This window comes from Galleria mellonella, unplaced genomic scaffold (assembly GCF_026898425.1).
Source record: "Galleria mellonella isolate WM207_F2 unplaced genomic scaffold, CSIRO_AGI_GalMel_v1 utg33, whole genome shotgun sequence".
NCBI lineage: Eukaryota > Metazoa > Arthropoda > Insecta > Lepidoptera > Pyralidae > Galleria > Galleria mellonella.
The window spans coordinates 4,576,391-4,600,114 of record NW_026442079.1 but is presented as its reverse complement, the minus strand read 5'-3'; the positions used below and the strand labels follow the sequence as shown (position 1 = coordinate 4,600,114).

The following is a 23,724-nucleotide window of genomic DNA, read 5'->3' as shown; positions in this document are numbered from 1 at the left end:
ATTTTTCCTATCGACTATATCCTCAAACAGTACACTGTCTACGTCATCTTGATTTTACCAATCATCAAATCAATGTTATATTTTTCTACTATCAGAAAAAAATAAGTTGTTTAACATGCTACTAATATTTAAATAAATTTATTGTAAACGAAACCTTATCATATGGCAGAGCTCTATTCAATATTCATTATTTGTCCCGCCGCGAGCGATGGGGCTGTATCTCCTCCCTACGCCAACTATTTCATTATCGAAGTAATTAAATTGATTTAATTAATGATTAAGTTATAATGACGCAGCACAACGAAAATGTGTAATTAAAATTCATGCGGGCAAGTGATAAATTCATAAAAAAGATGTTTTTGCTAGATATGCGGTTATTAATGAAATGTTATTAACGATTTTGTATATTTATACCTACAACAAAATTGTTTTTTTTTCTTTTTAATCCTTGTTCCTTCGGCCAGTAAAGTAATTAAAAGAGAGGATGAAATATTTGAAATTAATAAATCAAAACTGACCCACTTATACTTTGATGGCTTAACATTTTTTTTTATGACTTTTTCATGAATACTTTTACTTGATGAAATTTTAATAACTTCGTTCTTTGAGATTTTTAGAATATTTTCATTTCGGAAAGATTTCCAAAAAAATAATGCAACAAATTTTATCCATCTTTAAAATATACGTTGTTCGTACTATATTATTAAATTCTTTAAATCTACTTTAAAGTTTTTTCTAGTTACAGCCCTTCTTGTAATAAGTACCTTTATTAATATTTCATTGTTTTACCTACCTACTTTGTTTTTTTTTTTTCATTTCTTAATATATTATTTCTATTACTCTGTTGTATTTTTTCTTTGATCTTTTTTACATTATAACATACATACATGATAACTTAAATTTTTTTGATAAATATATTTATTCTTTTTATTTCTTTACTTATAAAATGCTATAAATTAATTAATCAATTTATGTATAGTAGAAGTATCTACCCGGTTTATGGTTTATAAGAGAAGGAAATTAACGCGATCATTTATAAATCATGCAACGCAAGAGTTAATGTTTTATATATAGATAAATATTTAAAATAATAACTTATATATTATCTCTTATTATGTTGTATTTTGCTAGAAACTTCCTATGAATTTTATCGTATTTAGACAGTCAGGATACGGCGCGTGATACATACGCGTGGCGAAACGTAGCTAAGAGGCGACGCGGGTCGCGGTTCGCGGGGTGCCATTATTGATCGACGCAGGCCATTGCACCACCTGCTGGTGCAACGCGGAAAACTCGCTTTCCATATGACTTCATGCTTTTTGCCCAACTCCTGAAGGGCAATAAATTTTATAGGTAGATACTTACACAAAAAATAGCAAAACTACAGGGTAAGGGTGTATAACACCTCGTATGCGGACAAGGTAGCGCAAAATAGGGTGTCAAGGACAACACAGTAAGTTCTGTGATATACATGATGCAGTTCATGTCTATTGGTGATCAATGGTAAGTTACTTCTTTTTTCTATATGTAAAGTAAAGCTTTTACTATATTACTATCTGTTGTAATCGCATTGTAATTGAACAGCTATCTCGGAACCCCAAAAAATTGCAATAAAAAAGATACATGACATTTGTAAAAAATCATAGCAACAGTAAGTCAAAGCGAGATAGATGGACAGGATCTTCCACGTACACTCTAGTGGGCTGTAGTGGTTTGATGGGAGTTTTAAAGTTTAATATGACCTCCCCTCGTAACCTTATAGCAACTACAGAGATTTTGGCAAATCAGGTATCATTCGGGGCTGCCACTATCAAAGTTATACAATACAAGGTAATAGTAGTAATACAGGGTAATACAGAGTACACGATTGTGGACGTTATAAAGTCATAAAAACTCGACTGTTATAATCTGTAATATAAAACATCGCATGCTTTTACAGTTTAGGGCTGCCATATTTTTATATGGTAGTTGCATCTATAAGCACAATTCTTATTTTTTTGTATACGAGGTCTGTCCGGAAAGTTCGTATAAAAGTGTTCTGGAATGCGAGAAAGAGGAGTGGGGAGGCCAGGTAAGCGCAGGACCCCTTCCTTATGTCCCTAACAATGCTTCAGTTCTGGTCTGACCGCCGTGCGGTGCGAACTGGCTTGTCACGCCATCTGTGAAGTTACCTCTTAACGAAACCCCGTCGGCATGGAGCCCGCTTCCGTTGAAGAGCAGCGCGTCGTAATCAAGTTTCTCTCGAAACTCGGCAAGAATGGCCGTGAAATTGATGTCGAATTTGATGTCGAATTAAAATCCCAAAGCAAAGAGTGGAAGACATCCGGGGAACCACGAACAAAAAAATCAAGAAAATCCCGCTCAAATGTCAAGACAATGTTGATTGTTTTTTTCGATGTTCGGGGGATTGTCCATCAAGAATTCGTCCCTCCAGGCCAGACAGTTGATGGAAAATTCTACGTCGATGTGCTCAGACGCCTCAAAGCTCGTGTGGCACGAGTTCGTCCAGAATTGGCGCGAGAGGGGCGTTGGATTCTTCACCACGACAATGCCCCTGCCCACACCTCTCTTGTTGTCCGTGAGTTTTTGAGTAAAAATTCCATTACGGTGACCGAACACCCCCCCTATTCGCCGGATTTGGCCCCGTGTGACTTCTTCTTGTTCCCAAAAACCAAATTGGTACTTCGGGGGCGGCATTTGGGGGACATAAATGAGATAAAAAAAGCTACGACGGGGCAGCTGAGAAACCTACAACCAGAGGACTTTCAAGGAGCCTTCTCACAGTGGAAACGGCGTTGGCACAAGTGCATTATGTCACAGGGGGAGTACTTTGAAGGGGATAAAATTGATTTACCTGAATAATTGTAAAATAAAATTTTTAAAAAACTTTTATACGTACTTTCCGGACAAACCTCGTATATATATATATATATATATATATATATATATATATATATATATATATATATATATATATATATATATATCTGTTAAGTCGTTAAGATACCAAGAGGTCAATTTCATATTTTTAAGATTATTAAGGATTAAGTCTTGTGCTGATTTAAGAATAGTTCCCAAATCTTTATCTACTATTGGAAACTGCAATAATTTGATATTATTACAATTATTTTTTATTAAAACAATATAATACAGCAATATGACATGCATCTTGGTTGCATTGCACAAGCTCGATAACCGCCCGCCCGATTTTTATTACTTACTTAATTTTAACAGAGACCTTTCGTGTTGTAACGTAAACGAACAGAGATGGGCTTTTTAAATCAAATTTAGCAATAAACCTCTTTCGTTCCATATAAAGTAATCACTTTATAACTTCTGAAATCTGATATTTTTTATATATATAAAGCAGGATTTGCATAGTTATATGAAGGCAGTATCTATTGTTATCCTTATGAAAATACAATTTACAATTAAGGCATTATGTACCGAGGCTTTGAATCATTCTAGTTAAATAGAAATAGAAAGTGCACAAAATACGCCGTTGTTTACTCGGATAGATAAGGAACCACTTAAGCGGAGATCAAGAGGCAGAAATAATATCGAACTTACGCAAGCTATAAACAAAGTAAATACCCTCGTTAAGAAGGCGATCCAATCTGTCTTCATTCGTGTTGGAATGGAACAGCACACATCGGAATAAAGTAATTATGTCACTGTATCACTTACAGCTTTTATTATTATGATTATTATTCTATCTACATGCACACAACACATAGCAAAACAAGTTAGTTCTATGCATGCATATTATTATCCAGATGACCTTGTATGAATTTATGGTATGTTTCAAAGTTATGCGGAAGTCGTTGTTACTTGTTCTTATGTAATTGTCCGATCATCCTTTTCAACCGTTAATAATTTAGAGGATCTATATAAGATAAATGTTTATAATTTGGAGCTAGTACACAAAGAACAAGAATCTTTTATGGAATGTCTATAAGAGATAGCTGTTGTCTACATAATTAGCTCCATTGTCATGTTTTATAATCTAGCAATTCAGGTTCTACGCTGATTAATCAAGCAGTTAATCCTACTCAATAATCGACGTACATTTTTAGTTGTAGAACCCTTCGTACTTTTTTAATCCTTCGAGTACACTTAACGGCCGTCATTTGGAGTGCGTTACAAACTCGTGGCACTTTGATCACAGTTGGGTTTAAATTTGAGATTTTAAAGACTTGTTTGTCATTAGTAACTTAGCAACATCCTTTTTGTGTATTCTAGAAGTGTTTAAATAAAGTTACGCTATAGTCTTCTTATTAAATACTTAATCAGTACCTAAAAGTGAGGAGGAAATCGTTAGTAAAAGGTAGTTTCTAGTGTTCCCATCCTTTATAAGATCCATCTCAAAGAAAGACTCTGAGAACTATCGTAATTAATTTGTAATAAACTCTTTATGATAATCTCACTTTATCTTCATTTGTTTCACCCTCGCTTTTTATTTTCGTACCCGAGTGATTGAACTTCTCTCACAAGTCATCTTTTTTTTTTATTTTCCGTCATATAGCACCGTTACCAGTGGGAGAGTTTTGTGTAACTTATCTGGGCTAGATAACTTTCTTTGTCTGTTTATTTACTTTATTAACTTTATTATTTATTTCTGCAGTAATATAGTTACCTCTCGTGTGTTGTTTTACAAAGTTGCATTGCTCAAGGTTTGCAAGTCGATCATAAAATTTAGTTATTGTGTTGTAATTTGACAAACAAGTTTTTACAAGAAGTTGTTGAGATTTTGCAAACAATAATGCATGAGAGATAGCAGTGGTCACTACGGTAAGTCCTGTGACCTCAATTGTGTTATTTGTCTATAAGTGGTAGTCTCTCCGCTCCATCTAGCGGAATGGACCCACTAGTTGTTCAGATATCTATCTGAATAACTAGTGGGTCCGCCCGACCGACCATCTGTTTGTATAGTCGGTTTCTGACTATGTCACTCAAACATAGATAAATTCTTATTTTGCGCTAGCAATTTATATTTCTATCTGATGTAACAGGATGTAGCATTGAATTGTAATAAAAGATATTTTTATTATCACTACAGGAAATTATAATGGATTAGTAATTCATACAAATATAAGTACATATATAACATATATGTTTAAATGTCACGTTTATATTATGTAAATATTCCTCCATAATTTTCAATGCTTAGTATATGGGCTCATGTTTTTCAAAGACGTGGTATTGTATCTAAGTTACCTCATTTTTTATAATTTTTTTTTCATTTTATACCACAGTGTGTCACCTATGATACACTTAACTAATTCATACGATGTATATGGAATATTGCACGTATAAAACAATTGCCTGACAATAAATATAAATAATAACTGTATTTACTCAGAAGAGCTGCAAAAAAATCTCTAAAAGCCATTAGGTTTCAATAATTAATAAATATATATAATTATATAGATAAGGTGATGGTTTCAAGAGGCGCAGAAAATTATTCTTTTCTATACCATAATAGGAGCAAACCAGTACATAACAAGTCTGATATTAATGATCATCGTAACCTATGGACGCCAGCATCACTACGGATATCACGTACATAATACCGACCTTTTGATGAAACGTTATTACGCCTTCAGTATACATTGTTGGGCACAGGTTTCTTTCACAGAGAATGTTTCTGATTCTCATCATTCGTTTATCGATTCCCAACCCGACCTATGCAAATTACTCCATTTGAAGTACTACGTACTCTTCTGCTGGCACTTCATGAATGATTAATATAAAAGTTATACCAAGTTTGATACAGAAAATAAACGTTTAAATGTTTTGTTACTCAATCACGTTTAATGGATTATAGTGATTTGCATAACATTCTATGATGTGTTAACATGGGATATTCATTTCATTGTAGTTATATATAAATACGTTTTATGAAGAAGTCATAATTGAAACATTTAATTATATATAGATATTAAAAATAAGCCAGTACCGCAGATTACTATAGTAATATTAATATTGAATACAACTATTATTAAATATCTAACACTTATTTATAATTCTGTAACAGAAAATAAGAATGGAACCCCTTTGTTGCAACTTCGTCCGTATGACACAGTACTCTTTTGTGATTTGGGATATTCAAATTTGTGATACATTTAGATATAGTTGATGCAATCTTATTACAAAAGATAAAGGTATTACAAGTACTAAGTATATACTTAAACCCTATTTAGAGTACCGTACCGAAAAATTTTAGAGGTAATTATATATTTTATATGTCCCTTTTTGTATACGATATTACTATAACAAGGGTATGTTTATCTTGTTAGGAGCAACCCGCGTAATATAATAACAGTGCGTGTCGTAGTGCGAATGAAGGAACAGGTCTTGCTACTTTCACTCTCATTAGATATCACGATTTAAGCGCAATGTCGATTTCATGTTAGGAGGCAAAGCTGTTTAAAGTTACTGGTATTTTGGGCTTTTAAGATTTAGGTCAAAATAAAAATGTATTTTATTTTTCCTACTACTTTAAACCCAGCTGGGGCATTTGGAGATGTTATCGTTTATTACCTGTGAAAGTCCAACATACATATTTAGTTGTATTTATAATCCTTACCTACTTACAAGTAAAAGTAACTCTGTCTGCTTTAATTTTAGATTTAAACGGCTGAACTGATGTTGATAGTTTTATACTGAATATTGTGCTAATTTTTATATGCAATACATAAAACATAATGAATCATATAAAGCACTTAACACCAACCTTTACTGACGAATGAAGTCGCCAGTAAAGGTTAGTGTTAGATAAATGAATAAGTATACATTATTCTATTATCAATTCTAGTCTTTATAAATCTTTCGTCATTATTAGTAAATTAATATTATTAGTAAACATTGACTCGATATTCAAAACGTATATGATGGAAATACAGTAAATATATAAATTCAAGATACTTTTTGTACCTTATACCGGGAATGGCAAACAAACTAATCAAACGGAAAACAATCGTCAATTAAAGACGCGAACAAAAGAATAACAATAAATAGTGTTATCTGTTTTCATTAAATAAAGTATTGATCACCAAGTAAAATATCCCAACACACATATACGATACATAACAACTGGATACGGTAAAAGCCCTTTTAAGTAAATGTCAATTTAGGTGAGAAAAAAAAATCTAGTCACATAATGTCAAAAAACAAACACGAAAAAAGTAGAGACATCCTAAAGATAGCCGTGACAAAAATATTCGTCGGTATTAGTAGTTTGACTGAGTGTAAGTAATTTATACAATCTAACGTTATGTAACCATTCCAGGGTGGGGGCGAGTGTGGGTGGAACAAGCTGGAGGAAAGAGGAGGGCCGCGTTACCGCGGTTCTGCGCGACCAAGACCTTCAGCTAACGGTGCTATTGACCTGCAAACAGATTTTGTAATGTCATGTGAGCGCAATCGAGCGTTAATATTGCCGCATTGAAATCTATTTCTTTATAGTAAAACTCTATTAGTGATTGACACTGCCATGTCCATATCATAGGTAATTTTCTAGTCGTTCACATTGTCTCAAATTGCAATGTCCTGTCATTGCCTCTGCTGCTAAGCTAATACAGTGTAGAGGATATCCTCCTTAGGTAAGCCATTTGGACTTTTTGGATTTTCTATATGGCAGACCAGACGCTAGGACAATGGTGCGAATTGGTCGCGTTCCTTCCGGCAACGGCGGCGCACACAAGGTCTGGGTTCGGGTCGACGTCCTCCCGCCCCCGCACCGTCCCCGCCCCGCCAGCTGTCTCTGCCCGTTTATATTTAGACCGGATGGCAGAGCTCTCACTGAAACAGTTTCTCCCCCTGTTTGCATAACGTACCAAATTGTTTGACAGAATAAATCCTTTATTGCAGAACACCGGCGAACGACGTATGTCCGGGTCGATGGTGAATTGTATTTGCATGTGAAACTCTTGTGCAGATTAGGCACTGCACGTAACAAATTACCTACAAGAAATTAGGACGTCTGGCTGCATACTATTTTATTACTCGTAAATAACCAAAAATCTAATTGTACTTGATCCTTATAAATAAACTGACTATAATTTTACGTTACATCTACCCACGTGTAAATAAATATACATATATATACATATAGGTGGAAAGTATTTGGTACTTCATTATTTAATATTTGTTCAAGAGATGTGACTTGTTCTGACGCTTGGTATAAATTCCACAATGCGCAATGGATTGAATATAAGTAAGACTTCTAATCCAAATGTTTATTTAGAACCGTGGTGTCGAAACGTTAGCTTTGTTTTCCTAAAACGTGTCAGAGTTACCACCTATAAGATATGCGTTAGCAAGACAACACAATTACTTTTTATTTTATTTATTATTGTTACCAAGGTTAGTTACACATAGTGTGGTCACATATATACCCATATAGTTATTGCATTAACAGTTGTAAGTGAATATATAAATGACATACTCGTATACTTAAAAATATACATAAACAAATACAAACATATCTAAAGTTAGTAAAATTTAAACGAGATAACATAAGCACTAAAAATCTTGCAATAAAATGATACGAAATAATTTTATTTATTACCTTTAAAAGCTTAATTCAATTATTTAATTTTAATTTAATTTTGCATTTATTTTTTTTTATTTATTTACCTTTAACTAAAACGATAATATTTTAAACAAAAATAAAATAAATTACGAGTGTATAAGCTGTAAGGATATAAGAGATGTAAGTGTGTATGAAGTGTAACAGACTCAGTTTCTGACGACTCGACATTAAAAGAATAGCCCCTTAATAGGCGCTTGATTTTTGAACACTAAGATTTAAAAACGTAAGCAAAATGATCAAAACAAAGGATACATGTGGTATCTATTTGAAGTCCAAAATTAAATACGACACCAAATCAAATGGGCATTCGATACGAGCCTTAAAAGAGGGTGGCACCGTTACATGACAAATGCAGTGAGATGCAAACGGCGTACACTTACGCACTCACTGGACAGTTATACTCGTACACATTACTACTATATGTCATGTCAGTGTGAATTTCAAAGCTAAAATCGAACACTGCATTATAAAAAACAAACATAACTCAACGGTAATTAAACAGCTAAGTATATGTTAATTTTTTAAAACCGTTATTGTCCAAAATAACGATGACCCTTTGTATGAAATATAGATGAAAGTAATAATAGCCAAACAAAAAAGAATAGCGTTTTTTAAATATTTTATTTTACTAGAATGAACATTACTATTCACAAATATCTTGAATTCTCATTATATGTATTAGAGTACTGAATTAAGTCTTAATCCGATTTGAATAAAAATAAAAAATTTAAAAGTTTAAGTAGAGTTCTGAACAATGGAGACGTCGCGTGAGTTAAAGATACATGTCATAAAAATGAATATGCTGGAATTAATAAATCTGAGTATATTTCAGACTAACACCAATCTCCGAATACATGAAAAAGAAAGAGCAATGACCACGTAGTACAAGCTGCTTATAATTTACCGGAACAGAGAGGCAGATTATGAAGTTTATATCGCCGCCCGCCATTGACCATAACAAGAAAGATTTCAAACAAACTCATTATACAAAATCCATAATTCAAGACAAATTAACTTCGCCTACTATATTAAACAATAGAACTAGCGACAAATAAAAAAGATTTAGGGATAATTTTAAAGACAAAATCGTGCGTTATGTGACATGATTTACAAATTGTCGAAACAAGCAGCATAACGTTTTTTAATTTTCTTAGTTACAATATTTCATTAATTTATTCCATTAGTACAAAAGAGGAAGTCCAATTTTTGTGGATTATGTAAGTATATACCAAATATATCTATCTATACCTAGAGTAATTTACGGGGAAGTAAAAAGTTTCTATTCTTGTTTGGTCACGTTTCTTTTAAACGATCTTAACTCGCGTCACGAATTAGGTATTCATAAAACAGAAGTTAAATGTTTTCTTACCATAGATTAAGAACAATATTATTACGTAATATTAAAACATTTTTATAGAAAGACTAGTAAAATTTTCTATATGTTGCCCTATCTATGTAGGTATATGTGTTTAATGCTACCATTATGTGCCGCAGCACAGCTAGTGATGAGTTGCAACAAAGTGGATGTAGCAAAAATATTCTCTGTACTGAAATACCTATACATATTTATTTTGTTTATTACATATTTATAACATGTCTATACCTAACTATATAGAAATGCTTAGTTTTACCGTGTACCTGAAGAATCATCAGTTTTATTTGTAGATATGTTATAGATATTTTCCAATATATAGTTTGCGTCTGGATAAGGATAAAGTGTATTGAGTATATATATATATATATATATATATATATATATATATATCTTTGTAGAGATATAATATTATAACTTTGTAAAGATACACGAGAAACTAAATATTATAAAAACTTTTCCATAAAAAAAAAACTTTGTGTCAACTTTTATAATGATCAATAAAACAATATCAGGGTATATTGACCTCAAACAAACAGATACAATAACATCCATTTTATTTATAGTGTTATCTAGATACTATATTAAGTACTTGTTTATCATAAAAAATGTCGGTGTCAGCATCTTACGAAAACTAATTAAATATGTAATTTAAAAAAATATTATATGAACATTTATTAAAACATCAAACATCCATCAAAGGAATTACACAAAGTAAGGAGGGATAGCAGAAACACCAGTCATGTTAGAATGAGGTTTCCTTCCAAATGTCTAGCGAATCCGCATTAGAGATTCAACTCATTCAGAGTTAACTGTGCGAATGGGCACAACCCTTTGAAGGGCTTCGAGGCTCCATTTGTCCCTCGACGTATAACGCTCCGATGCATATTCCAACGCATTTTAGCATGCCCATTTTCTATTTGGTTCTCGCGAATATAATCCTTCAAATGTTCTGATTAGGCATTTTGCACACCGCCTCAAACTTGCTATAATGCCGTGAAATATTTAGCGACGTTTTGCTTCATATTTTTTAGCATAATGTAATATAGTACAAGAATTTTTTTTTTAATATTATATTTAACCTATAAAAATATTTACAAGTAAATCCAAAGAAATTCATTTTCTCGTTCAAGAGATGTTTGTATAGAATTCGTTAAAAATGAACTATATTCTTGTTATGACGATATAATAGCAATTAATACTTTTTGTATGATACTAAATATCTGGATTTGTTTTGTGATACATATCAGATAAATAGTCTGATAATTATAGCAAAATACCTGTGTCGAAATGTAAAATATACTGTAATATTATAAATAAAAAAAATCACTCACCCGCTACTATCAGGGAATTATCGATGCTGCATGGTAATAAATCTGAAAAATAAACGAACCAGTGTTTATATAGTAAATAATAATTTATCATAATTATATCTTATTAAATACTACACAACACAGTAAAATGTTAGTTTAGAACTGCAAGCAATGCAACGTATACCGTAGATGGATTTTAAACATCCAGCCGTATTAAACTGCTGACAATTATGGTAAAACATGTGGCCGTCGCCATACAAGGAAGCCAGAGTAGCCATACATGCTACTAATCCTTTGCCACAAGGAGTTTAAAACATTGAGAAAAAAATATTATTGTCACAAACAATATTGTCTCGCTGCAAATGCATTCTTTTTTTATAACGAATATATTACAAATGTATAATATATATGTTTTTATATCTTTCATATTATTGGTATCTTAGTATTTTTAATCGCCATCAAATATTTCCTCATAATATAGAACACCAGAAACAGGTTTAAATAGGTAACCAAAATACCTCTACTCCAGTCACACACCTAGGCCGATTCGTAAACGAAAACGGAAATGCCTAAACCTACACACAGCTGCTGTAACTAGTACCTATTTAATCCGTGTTGTCGCGCCCGCGCAAGTTTTGTTGTTTGACGACATGATAGAATTACGATAGAATTTAATATGGAACCGTATAACAGTATAATAATTATGAATTACTGTTACATTAGGAGCTTAGTTGCAGATTTTCACTATAATCGCAGGCGGAAGAAATAAGATATTTTCTTCTTTACTTCCAAAAGCACACGAATACCATAACAGGCGGGATATAAAAAACATGATATAGAAAAGGTAAAAAAGAAGATCCTATTTAGAAATAGATTTAGGTGTATTGTATGATATAAAGACGATACGAAAGAGTAGCAACAACCATGACTTTCCTGATCGCACGTTTATTATGTCACAAAGCGAACATTCCGGCCTGGTTACATGCCTGGCCTTTGACGTGAAATAATACGGGATGGAAAAGAAGTCTTCTTTAGATATCAAACGGCATCAGTTAGTATACGATATCATAAGTTATGCCAGTATAGAAGAAATAGTATAGGACATAAAAATGAAAAGCCGTAGTAATTGATCAGATATCTACTTAGATGTATAAATATGACTTTTTTATTCTCTTAGACTTGTACTCTTAGATTAGCTTGGCTCGGTTCTAATTATAAATTATAATCGTAAATTTTCATTCGTTTTTAGTAAGACATACTGATAAGTCTATATAGTTTAAGGATAAGTTAATTGCTATAATTACATAAAAAGGTAGTAATTATCGGCAGTTTCGTAACAAAATTAGATGGATTTAACTAAAACTACTAAAGTATATACTATCCCTATTTTCGTAGTTTTGTTGGAATCGACCTATACAAAACTACAAGAAATGTCATATAGACTCTAAGTTTAGTGTCGACATTATCATTTATACCTATTTAGTAATTACTGTTTAGATTATAGGTAATATTAACGTTCTAACTCAAATTAGTATGCGAATGTATAGGATAACGGCTTAGGCTCCCACATGGAGACACCTTACCTCACTGAAGGTGTATTTATGTATATGTAAGTAATATTCATTTAGTAACAACGTAACCGACAAATGCGTAGGATAGCCTACCTGTACACGCCCACCATATTACAAAACGGACTCTTTATAGATAGATTTCTTAAGAAAATCTCACTCTTATAGACACGACACGATCACTGTTTCCACACAATCTTATCATTGCTAGATGCAAGCTCATAAAGTTCCGTGATCTAATTTTAGAACTATTTAACTAACGCTATTTTTATAAAACTGTACTTGATGATCAAAAGCGTCTCGTTATATGTAACGTGTTTTATATACAGTTTCAAACGAGTTTTACCTTTTAGGAAAAGTTTTCAATTTTACCATTTCTCACTGAAATTGTGCAATTTTTTATCACCCATTTATATACAAATTACTAAATATTTTTTTATTTGTTTATTCGACTAACATATGTATGTATAAAATATACGCAAATTCCGTTTTGTTTAAAAATATGTTCAAAACTATAACAATGTTGTAAATTGTACTTGTGTCTAATAATATAATTTTCTAATGAAATACCTTGTAGTTATGTAAGTAAAGATGAATATCGCTATTGATTAAAGTGCATCGTGTTGTAATGAATTCTGAATATACAGACATATTTATATGAAAGTTTTTCGAATTCATACATGGGCGATGTTTAAAAATGAAGGTGTAAAATGATTAAACATACACATAGAATAACCAATAATACAAAGATAAAATAATGTACTGACATTAGGGAAAATATGAAAACCAAACAAGTAAATAAACTCAAGATAATATAAGTAGATTAGAATCAAGGAAGGCATCGACCTTACATTCCCGCAGTTATTGCTCTTTCAATAAGTTCTATAATAATAATAACCGCCTACTATACGTTTACGTCAAGAATGAAAAAGGTTTTCCATTTTCCTTATAATCAATTTTCAAAAGGCGGAGGATCTTATTTCAGCGTCTCATTTATTTTTGTGTATGTTATGCGATATTTTTGCCGATGGATAATCAATTAAGAAAAAAATAAATTAAAGATTTTCTTTAAAGCTAATAATGTTTATGATAAAAATGACAAACTTTCTGATAAAAATAGACTTACATGAAAAAATTATAAACATTCCGCTTTAACAATTTAGCTACTTCTAAAAAAGACAATTTATGTAATAAATAAGTAGGTATCCATATTTCCCGCTTATCGTGATATTAAACAGTAATATAAGTTCTAATCTAGTCCTTACACTTACACTATACACACTATACAGTAGACACTGCTGCTAATCATTATATTACCCATATAATGATACTTTACATTTTAAATCATATATTAATATATACATTTGATCACGATTTTTACATTTATCACAACATGCATATTTTGGTACATTTGGTATGTAGAGCGTTTATACATGATGTATACTTGGTGGAGACACGTTTTAAAAATGCACGTCATGTCTTTTCGATTTATGCGAGAAAATTTGAATACAAATTTTTATGTTTCCGAAGTCGATATATTCGAAAATTCTTTACTAGCATCGCGTTGCTTACATACAGAGAATTTGCTAAGTAATTTTGCTTTATTATTTCTATGACTTCGGCTCAGAAATAATGAGACAGTGTAGTGATAAAATAAATCCAATTTTTATCACCCCTTTACATCCTCTGTGGTAATAGACAACTAATTGCTATCATACACCAGTGCTAGAATGAGAATATATAAAATAACTCCAAATCTCCTTACTACCACAGTATTAGGCTAATATAGATGATATTAGCCTAATAATAATATTAGTCTTATACGGAGATAACTATGCTCATTAAGAATGGTAATGAATTTTTTTGTAGAAATGCATGATAAATTGATGAGTCAGGACTTTGTCTCTATCATGTTAGTATAGTATAGATAATAACACAGTGTTTGTATGTGAACAAAGACAAATAATTACTTATAACTTATCATTCTTGGAATAAATATATAGACTGTATACATACACAAATAACACTAACTATATTATATTAATATGGTTCCTTATGAATCGCTATTGGGGGACTTCCGAGAAATTTAGAATTTCTTAAAAAGCATAATGCAGACAGTGTTAGTATCACAACAGACGTCACGGTAGCCATTCGGTTTTTTTTTTTATACAAAGTTCTTATTTAAGGAAACATTTATAGTCAGGTGGAATCTCTACAAACATTTCGAGAAACTACGCACGATATAAATATTCTAATAATTGTTATACTTAACATACTCATTTTTCAATACTGAACGTGTATGCCATAACAATATAACAATAGGAAAAAGTAGACATCTACTTATACGAGTATGTTGTACACATTCTTTGTAATTTTGTTGCTCAATCATATACGAGAAATCGAATGTAAGGATACCTTGAATACCTTATGAATGTACTCTTATTGTTTCAATTAGGTTTTTATCAAGACTTCTAATCACTTAAGTAATGGTATATTATATTCCTTCATGTAATCATGATGGAATTATAATAAGAGTCCATTAATATGGAAACAATAGATGCAATACAAGAGAATAAAAAAAAACTAGTTAGCTTTATCAACCCTTACAATCAAGTACATTGCAAATATATAGAGCACTAATTGTTTTGTAACTAGTAACTCCGGTAAAATAATTGTTTTTTTTTTTTATCTTGTGAAAGACGTATTGACAAAAAACATTAAACGGTGATCGAGACAACTCAAACAAGACGCCACGTCCCCCGTCATTTTGTTATGTAGATATAGACTGATAAGACAGGAAACTAGGTTCACATTGTAATATGTAACCAGGAGCTCGATTCCAACATCTTCATTCATTAGCACAGAAAATCAATTAAATAATTTCGGTGAACAATCTATTCGTATGAACAATGCAATAGTCAATTCAGAGTAGTAACGTTCAGTTTAAATATATCAAATTAATTTAAGAATATTTACATAATTTTCACTATCTTCATATTATGTTAAAAGTGCAGTCGAATATTTATATTTACAAATAAAATTCAAAGTGTATGCACTAGTATTTAGTATCAAAGAACACTACGGACATTCGTGTGTTCTCTAATAGCAACACTGTCAAGAGACAATTATAGTATCGTGTACATGAACCTTAAAGCATCTAATTAAGACTGTCATACAATTATTCGGTATTTCTTGTCCTTGTAACAGATATTAGAGTACTGACTCAATTGAGTTAATACGTCGCAGACGATGTTTGTTAGCGCCGTAGCGTCCGCTTACTCACAAGATTAGTTTTGATTTTAAATGAATTTTGGTAGATATTCAATAAAATAATATTCTTCCTGGAATATTTAAATTATTTTAATCATTTAAAATTTTGTTGGTCACTATAAAATTATAAAGACTTTTATGGAGTTATTGAAATTAGGTACGTTTGTACTTATTAGTAGTACTAGAATTAAAAAAAGGAGTTTTATACTTTTTTTGCAGAACGCCGACAATGTAACCATTTCAAAACGAAAAATTCGATTGGTGAATATATCATGTAACGTGAACAAAAATCGAAGTGAATTAAGTTAAATGGGGGTTCCATTTTTAAAATCGCAATAAGACTAATAAATAGTTTAATAATAGTATGTGAGAATCAGTCATAGACAAATGTTGTCAAACTGTGAACAAAAGTCGTATAGTTATTTTTGTCCCACTCATGTTTAGTCGCCAAGCAGCTGTGCTTAGATGGCTGTTTTGAATTTGAAGGGCGAGAAATGACAGTTTAATTACTGGGTACACACAAAGGCATACCAAACCTCAGTTCTTAAGAATGATAACGGGGGAGTATTAGGTTTTTTAATAATATCCATAGAATAACAATTCCCATCTATAAACGACGGTTACCACTTCTCATTTAAGTACGCATCAGTTTGTTTACCATTCCAATTGTATAAAAATATCTGAATTCTATGGAACAAACTAATGATAACTAGGTACAACTAGCTAAACTATCAAATAGAATAATTTCCTATCGACATAAGCTTGTGAAAATTAAAAGCAATATTGAAATAATTTTAATTCATTTCACGAATCATAATACAAATTCTAAACTGAAATTGGCATCAAATCTTTGTTATATTTATTTCTTTCTACATATGATATTATAAGATCGCCATATCTAAATGCATTTTATTACAGTCTCATCACGTATTTACGATTGTTAGATGCCGAAACCGCCGGAAGGATGTCCCGTGAGCTCGCGCGTGTCTTGCATCACATTGATGTTTGACATTAAACTCGCTCATTATACAACTCGGGTTTATAAAACATCATTGCATTCGATGGACCTAACCTAACAGAACAACATGACGTCATGAATACTTGTATGATGTAACAGTGGTTATTGGATTAGAATTAATGAAGATACAATTGTTTATACAGATACTTCTTGTTATGCAGACTAAGATAAGTACGAATTGCAGGGTACTATACGAGTATGTATTGTAAAATTGTTGGATGCAAGGACGTAAGACATTAATCCTTAGAAAGAAAGGGGTAACATGGTTTTATAGACTCTATATAGAGTATTCTGTGATGCCCATGATAGTGTTCACCTCTATTGGTGATATTGTCTGTAATGGGCTCTCATCTTGTTTGCCATTTCAAGTTGTATATCAGTCTTCATGTGCTTACTTTTGTAAAAAAATAATTAAGAACATAACATACTATAGACGGAACATCATATAAAATTAAGATGGATATCAAAGGAGAAAATGACGATGATTATGTGAGATAGCTAGCGTAAGAAAATAATGAACACAGAAACGACGGCAATAATACTGATAAAGAGAAATGAAAGAGGAAAACATACTGCGCCGATTTCAAGTAATGTAATCAGGACAAAATCATGATGATACACTAATAAATAAAGTTGAAAAACTCTTTCTGTTCTTTTAAGAGCGTACATTCTTTAGATGTCTCATAATCATTCATTTTTATATAAACATCACATTAATGAGTATATATATAGACCCGCAATCAATAATTTGTTTCTATGTTATGAAGTACTATATACCTAGTGGTGTATTAAGATTAATGAGCGAATCACCAATGTTGGACTGCGCATAACAAACTTAAATTAATATTAATTTCCCTTTGCGCTATTCACAATCTATATGATGTTGTTGGTCAGTGTGTTTGTCTAAAAGGTATAAAATATTTATGTTCAAATGCACATTGATGCCTTCTGTGTCTTTATTTATGTCTCAGAGGTACTTCCTAGTATTTTGTCAATACTAATTACTAGGAAGTACCTCTGGGACATAAATAAATTAAAATCTGGCCAGCTGTAAACATGATAACTCTTTGATTATTAATTGATGCTTTAAGTGATGAAAAATTACCTGGTGAGTTTATTAGTAAAAGATGAAAGCAATACCGTAAACACACTTATGATTATAGTATTTGTAAACTGTTATAGTTATGGTGAACACTCGAATTACCCATATTTCGTTTAGCATATTAAAATTCAACCTAGGGAATGAGCCTATTATCATTACTTGAATTAGATAGTTTGTATTGGATGTTGTGATTGAAATTTATTTTTGTTTTTGTTAGATACATACGTAGATATTCATTAGTTGCGAAGTGATTTTCTTTATTCTTTTATTCAATATATCCCGTGGGCTATCAGTTTCTTCTTAGTAGTATAATAAATTACTAAAGGCCATTTTACGTATGTAGTGTGTGCTTCAGCATATAATTCAAAATAATTGGTGATCAGTTGTGTCAAATATTTGTCTGAATATCATTTTAATATGCTAGAAATGGAAGAGTCATTTTTGTACTACTATAATAATTACCCAGAGTTCCACATTATTTGACATTTATAAAAAATTTGCCAAGAAAAAGCCTTAATTTTCTTTAGACATATTATGTGTTCACCAAGGTATATAGGTATATGCTGGTAGAAACTGTGCACGTTGCGTAGGATAGTGACAACTGGAAGAGAATTGCTTATGATTGCATGATCCTCAAACGAAAAGATCGAACAAGAAGATAATAAATTATAACATATTCGAATATTGAACAAAGCTATTATTAGAAATGATTGAAAATTTGCTAAAGTAAATTACTTAATTCAGTATTTAAAAACATATCGCTTAGTTCTATCAACTTTTAAAGCTGAATTAAGAATTTTTTGGTTCATCTTAAAGATTTTTTTTACGTATAAGGCGAGAGCACGGTGCTGGGCCATGACGCAAATGATCACTTTATCGGCGTTTTCATCTATTTCAACATAATGCCAGACCGAAGAAGGAAATCGCGGCCGTACCGAATCAATTAGGTGTGTAGAATCTGGGAGTAGGGTCACCATAAATGTAATGTACCGAACAATATTTGACGATCCCAGAAGTACAGCGGCTTGGAAACTTCCTGCATTTATTAACCCGCGTTGGTAACAAAGTTATAAGTATTATTCGATACTTTGAGTTTCTTAGAGTTATTGTTATCATATTCAATGACAGATGGCTGCAACGTTATTGTTCAATCTTTTTATATAATACTAACTTTTACCCGTGACTGTGTCCGCGTGACCGGGATATATTAACAGACCGATATAAATAGTAGCCTATATTTTTCTCAATCTCATATAATACATTATATTTATATTCAAAATTTCTCAGTGATTGGTTAAACTTATAGTGCTAAACTTTTGCTAAATTTTTATAACACTTTGAATGACAAAGAAACTGACGGTCCCACCTGATGGAAAATGACAATAGTACCATGTACATCACTGAATATAATGTGAAATTCATGGTATCGCTCATAGGTTACCATTCTGAGGATTGTGGTATATTATATAATTTAAGTTAATTTAATTATATTGACAGCCATTATCAAGAATTATTAGACTTTTATGAAGGATTATTGGACCTTCTACACTGCTCTACTAGTATACGCCATATTAGTAGGAATTTTGTAAAACTTAAATATAAATCTCTCATGTTTGGACTTTAATACCAATACTAAATACCTGAGTCTTAAATGCATTTAAAAAATCCTATTTCTCCTCTTAAATAAAATAAAAACATCAATAATCTGATATATTTACCTGCTTAATTAATGTGCAGACATTAATTATTACATGTGCAAATATATAGATTACCAAAGAACATCGCGTATTATTTTTTTCGTAAAAGTTTTAATCCTGAACCAGCTATATATTGTATTGCAATTTATTCTTCAACACCATAGATATATAGATTGTGAAAAAACAAATATATATAGAAAGTGTTTTGTAATTATATTCAACGCGATGGATAGATTATTTTATTACAGTTCAGACGGCCACACTCGTAGTTCGGCGAACCCACGCACTTAGCGGTCACGAAGGACGTACTCTGACGATCAAACTTCGTTATGGTGCCTACTGAACAACTTTGGTAGCCATAAGTTAAGCGCGTGTAACGCTGCTTCTACGAGCGGAAAACTGAGAATATTACCTCACTTTGAACAACAATCCCAAGTATCTTAAAGATCGTGATAAGGCATGACTGCAAACTCAGACCCACCTTTCTCGAACGATATTATGATAAATTTCACATGTGCGCAATATTCACAATCCATGAGGCAGCTATCACTGTAAGTAAACTGTACACATGTTTATTAAGATTTCTAACTAAACTTAATTTGAAATTTATTACTTTAGTCATTAATGTAGTATCTAATGTAACAACAAGTAGTGTATGGAGTATTTTGAAAATATTTGTCGTTACGTATTTTTCTATTAATGGCTATTAAATGACATATGGGAATGAATATTTGTGACATTTGTTTATAGCTTACATTAAAAAGTGAGCATGAACTTTTAAATGACATTTGTACAAAGCCCTGCGACGCTCCCGGGAGAGCTAGTTCTCCCACGCGGCGTGCCTGCTATAATATATACTGCCCACTCCTGTATCGGCTTGAACTACTTTTCATAAACATATTTTTAATAACAATGATTAACAATTTCTAGCAGAAGGAAAGGAGTTTCTCAATTCGACTGTATGTTTTTTTGTAATCTATTATATGTTTTATGTTATACTAACTGACCCGGCAAACGTTCTTTTGGGAATATATTATACACGTTATTGGAATAAAAACTATCCTAATTCTCAAGTTAGTGCAAGCAATACATTTTTACTAAATATTGAAATCTATTGGGCAATTTCCGAGATTAGCGTGTACATATATCGTGACACGGAATTTTTATATACTAAAATGAAATCTATAAGCTACGCAATATCTAACTTTGTTCACCGTGAATCAAAAATTTTACTTTTGAGATGATTCAATTTTGTTTTATTATATGAGTAGGTACAACTCGAATCGACAAACAAGCTGACTGTCCAATAGATGGGATGGGATGGATAATCTCATATTAATAGCTTTATTATCGAAAACAATAATGAATCTAAAATAAGTATACTATTGCTGTGTGGTCTCGGCAAAAAAGGCCACCCTTTCCTTTCCAGTAGGTGTCATAAGAGGCGACTAAGGGACAGCTAGGAATGGGCAGCAGCGTCCCTCTTAAAACATTTCCAAAGCTTAACTACGGTTGCAAATCCGCCTGCCAAGCGTGGCATCTACTGTCAAAACCCCCTAAGGGGGACGCTTATGTTCAGCAGTGGTCAGTTAAAGGCTAATATAATGATAAGTATACTAACTAAACATTGACGTTCGTAGTAAAATCCAACAAAACCAATGGTATGTTATTTTAACGATAACTACAAATGACTTAATTATCATTAATAGTTCGTTTGTAAAATTATTAGATAATGTTGTAAGATACATAATGCTTCTGCTGCTTAATATGTTGTAAAATACATATAAACTGTGATAAAATATTTCGGGTTGTTTAAAAATACTTTTTATTTAGAATTTTTAACATCTGTTGTTTATTACTTATCTATAAATGGATGTATGAACCATCTATAATAATAATAATAATATTTATTTATCGTATATCAGTTTTAATTGAACATTGCAAAAAAAATCAAGTTAGATTACAAAAAAAATTACAAAGATTGTTTTAATTTAGCTGTAAGTTTTATTATATTGTTATTTTGTGAGAGAAATATATATATATATATATATATATATATATATATATATATATATATATACTATTTAGACCCAAAAAATCGGATTAGATTCAATATTTATTTAAAAAAATACAATACAACTGTTTTATCGAGATATAAAATGTGTCAGAATTTTACATTGATGCATTTCTAAATATCTTAATAGATTTTACATCTAGAAAAGTAACATCAAAAATATTTAAATAAATCTAATTTAAAATAAATTACATACGCATAAACCTTCTAGACTAAGCATATGTAATTCATATGATACTCGTAATAATAATATTTAATGTCAATAGCCTCGTCGAGGAAACGAAACAATATCTATACTAAACCTCTATTAAGAATTTAAAAAAGAACATTTGAAGAAACGAAATTTTAGTATATTATGTAATGTTTAATTTTAATTCTGGATACAAATAAATAAATATTTGCAAGTCTGTAATGATATATAACGTATATACATCCTTATTAATATTATAAATGTGAAAGTGAGTTTCTTTGTTTGTTTGTTACCTCATAGCGCCTTAACGGGTTAACGAAATGAAATTTGGTATACATGGGATGGAGAAGGGTTTTTATCTCGGTCAATGAACATACACCGATCGCACGGACGAAGTAGCGGGTAAAAGCTAGTTTATAATTAGAAAAGTTTGATTATTAAAAATACAGAATAATATTACTGAACAATTCATAAATTCACTTCGAATGCACCACATTACAAGCGGATTGATGCATGTCAATTACTGTTTTTAACCGACTTCATATTAAACGACGATACTACGAGTAACAATGACAATGTTTAGTTTAAGCATTATAATAGCACAAGGATGACGACAATCTCTTTCATGTACGTCGCATAATGAGACCATTGGTGACAGATTTGTTTACAATTATATTATACTAGCTTTTACTTGCGACTTTGTCTGCCTGCCCGGTACCTGTTCATTGACTGGTATAAAAAGTAACATTAAGTCCTTTTCTTGGTATCTGACGATTAGTGTCAACGCGCCAAATACTAATAAACATACAGACTAACTTTTACATTTATAACAAATATTACTAAAGATTACGTATACTGGATTTATATCAGACACGAATGTTTAGCTTGTGTAATCAATTTAAGTCCCCTGAAAGCTGAGAAACACAGTAAGCTCACCCCAGAGATTACGGAAAACAATCCCAGTGGACTTACCGTATCCATCAACAATATACACTGTTATCGCAAGATATACGAGGAGTAACGGAACGGATATAAAACTGAAATGCAATGCTAGTATCTACCTAGTAACTTTCTCCAGCAATATGGAGCGAAACATGAAAATAATTTACAATCTCATATTATTTTACAGAAAACTAATGATCCGACCCGTTTTTACACGGGAAAATAATATAGATTCGCTGATAATGTAAAAAATAATTAAAATCGGTTAAGTAGTTTTTGAGTTTACCCATTACAAACAAACAATCAATTCTTGCCTCTATAATATTAATATAGATATAGATTAAGAAATAAATATTATATTTTGAACTATATTCCTTGGTATAAGTTATTTAGTTCCACGAATACCGTTTTACTTTAATATACCTACACTTAAATACACGTTCCGTTACACGCTGTATAGCTACAAGAATAATTCATTCTTAAACAAATAAAATACGCGATGTTATAAATACGTGAAAAATAATCAATAAAATTTATATATCTCATGCAAATATTGTAAACACATAAAAATGTGCATAGAAG

General features: G+C 31.4%; 1 protein-coding gene across 1 annotated transcript in view; it reads right to left on the bottom strand.

Annotated features, from left to right (window-relative positions):
* LOC113516613 (abnormal cell migration protein 10) overlaps positions 1 to 23,724 on the bottom strand; it is a 118,743-nt gene that overhangs the window by 77,076 nt on the left and 17,943 nt on the right. The window contains exon 2 of the mRNA XM_026901055.3: positions 11,303 to 11,344. The gene's annotated coding sequence lies outside the window, so the exon portion shown is untranslated. The remainder of the gene's footprint in view (positions 1 to 11,302; positions 11,345 to 23,724) is intronic.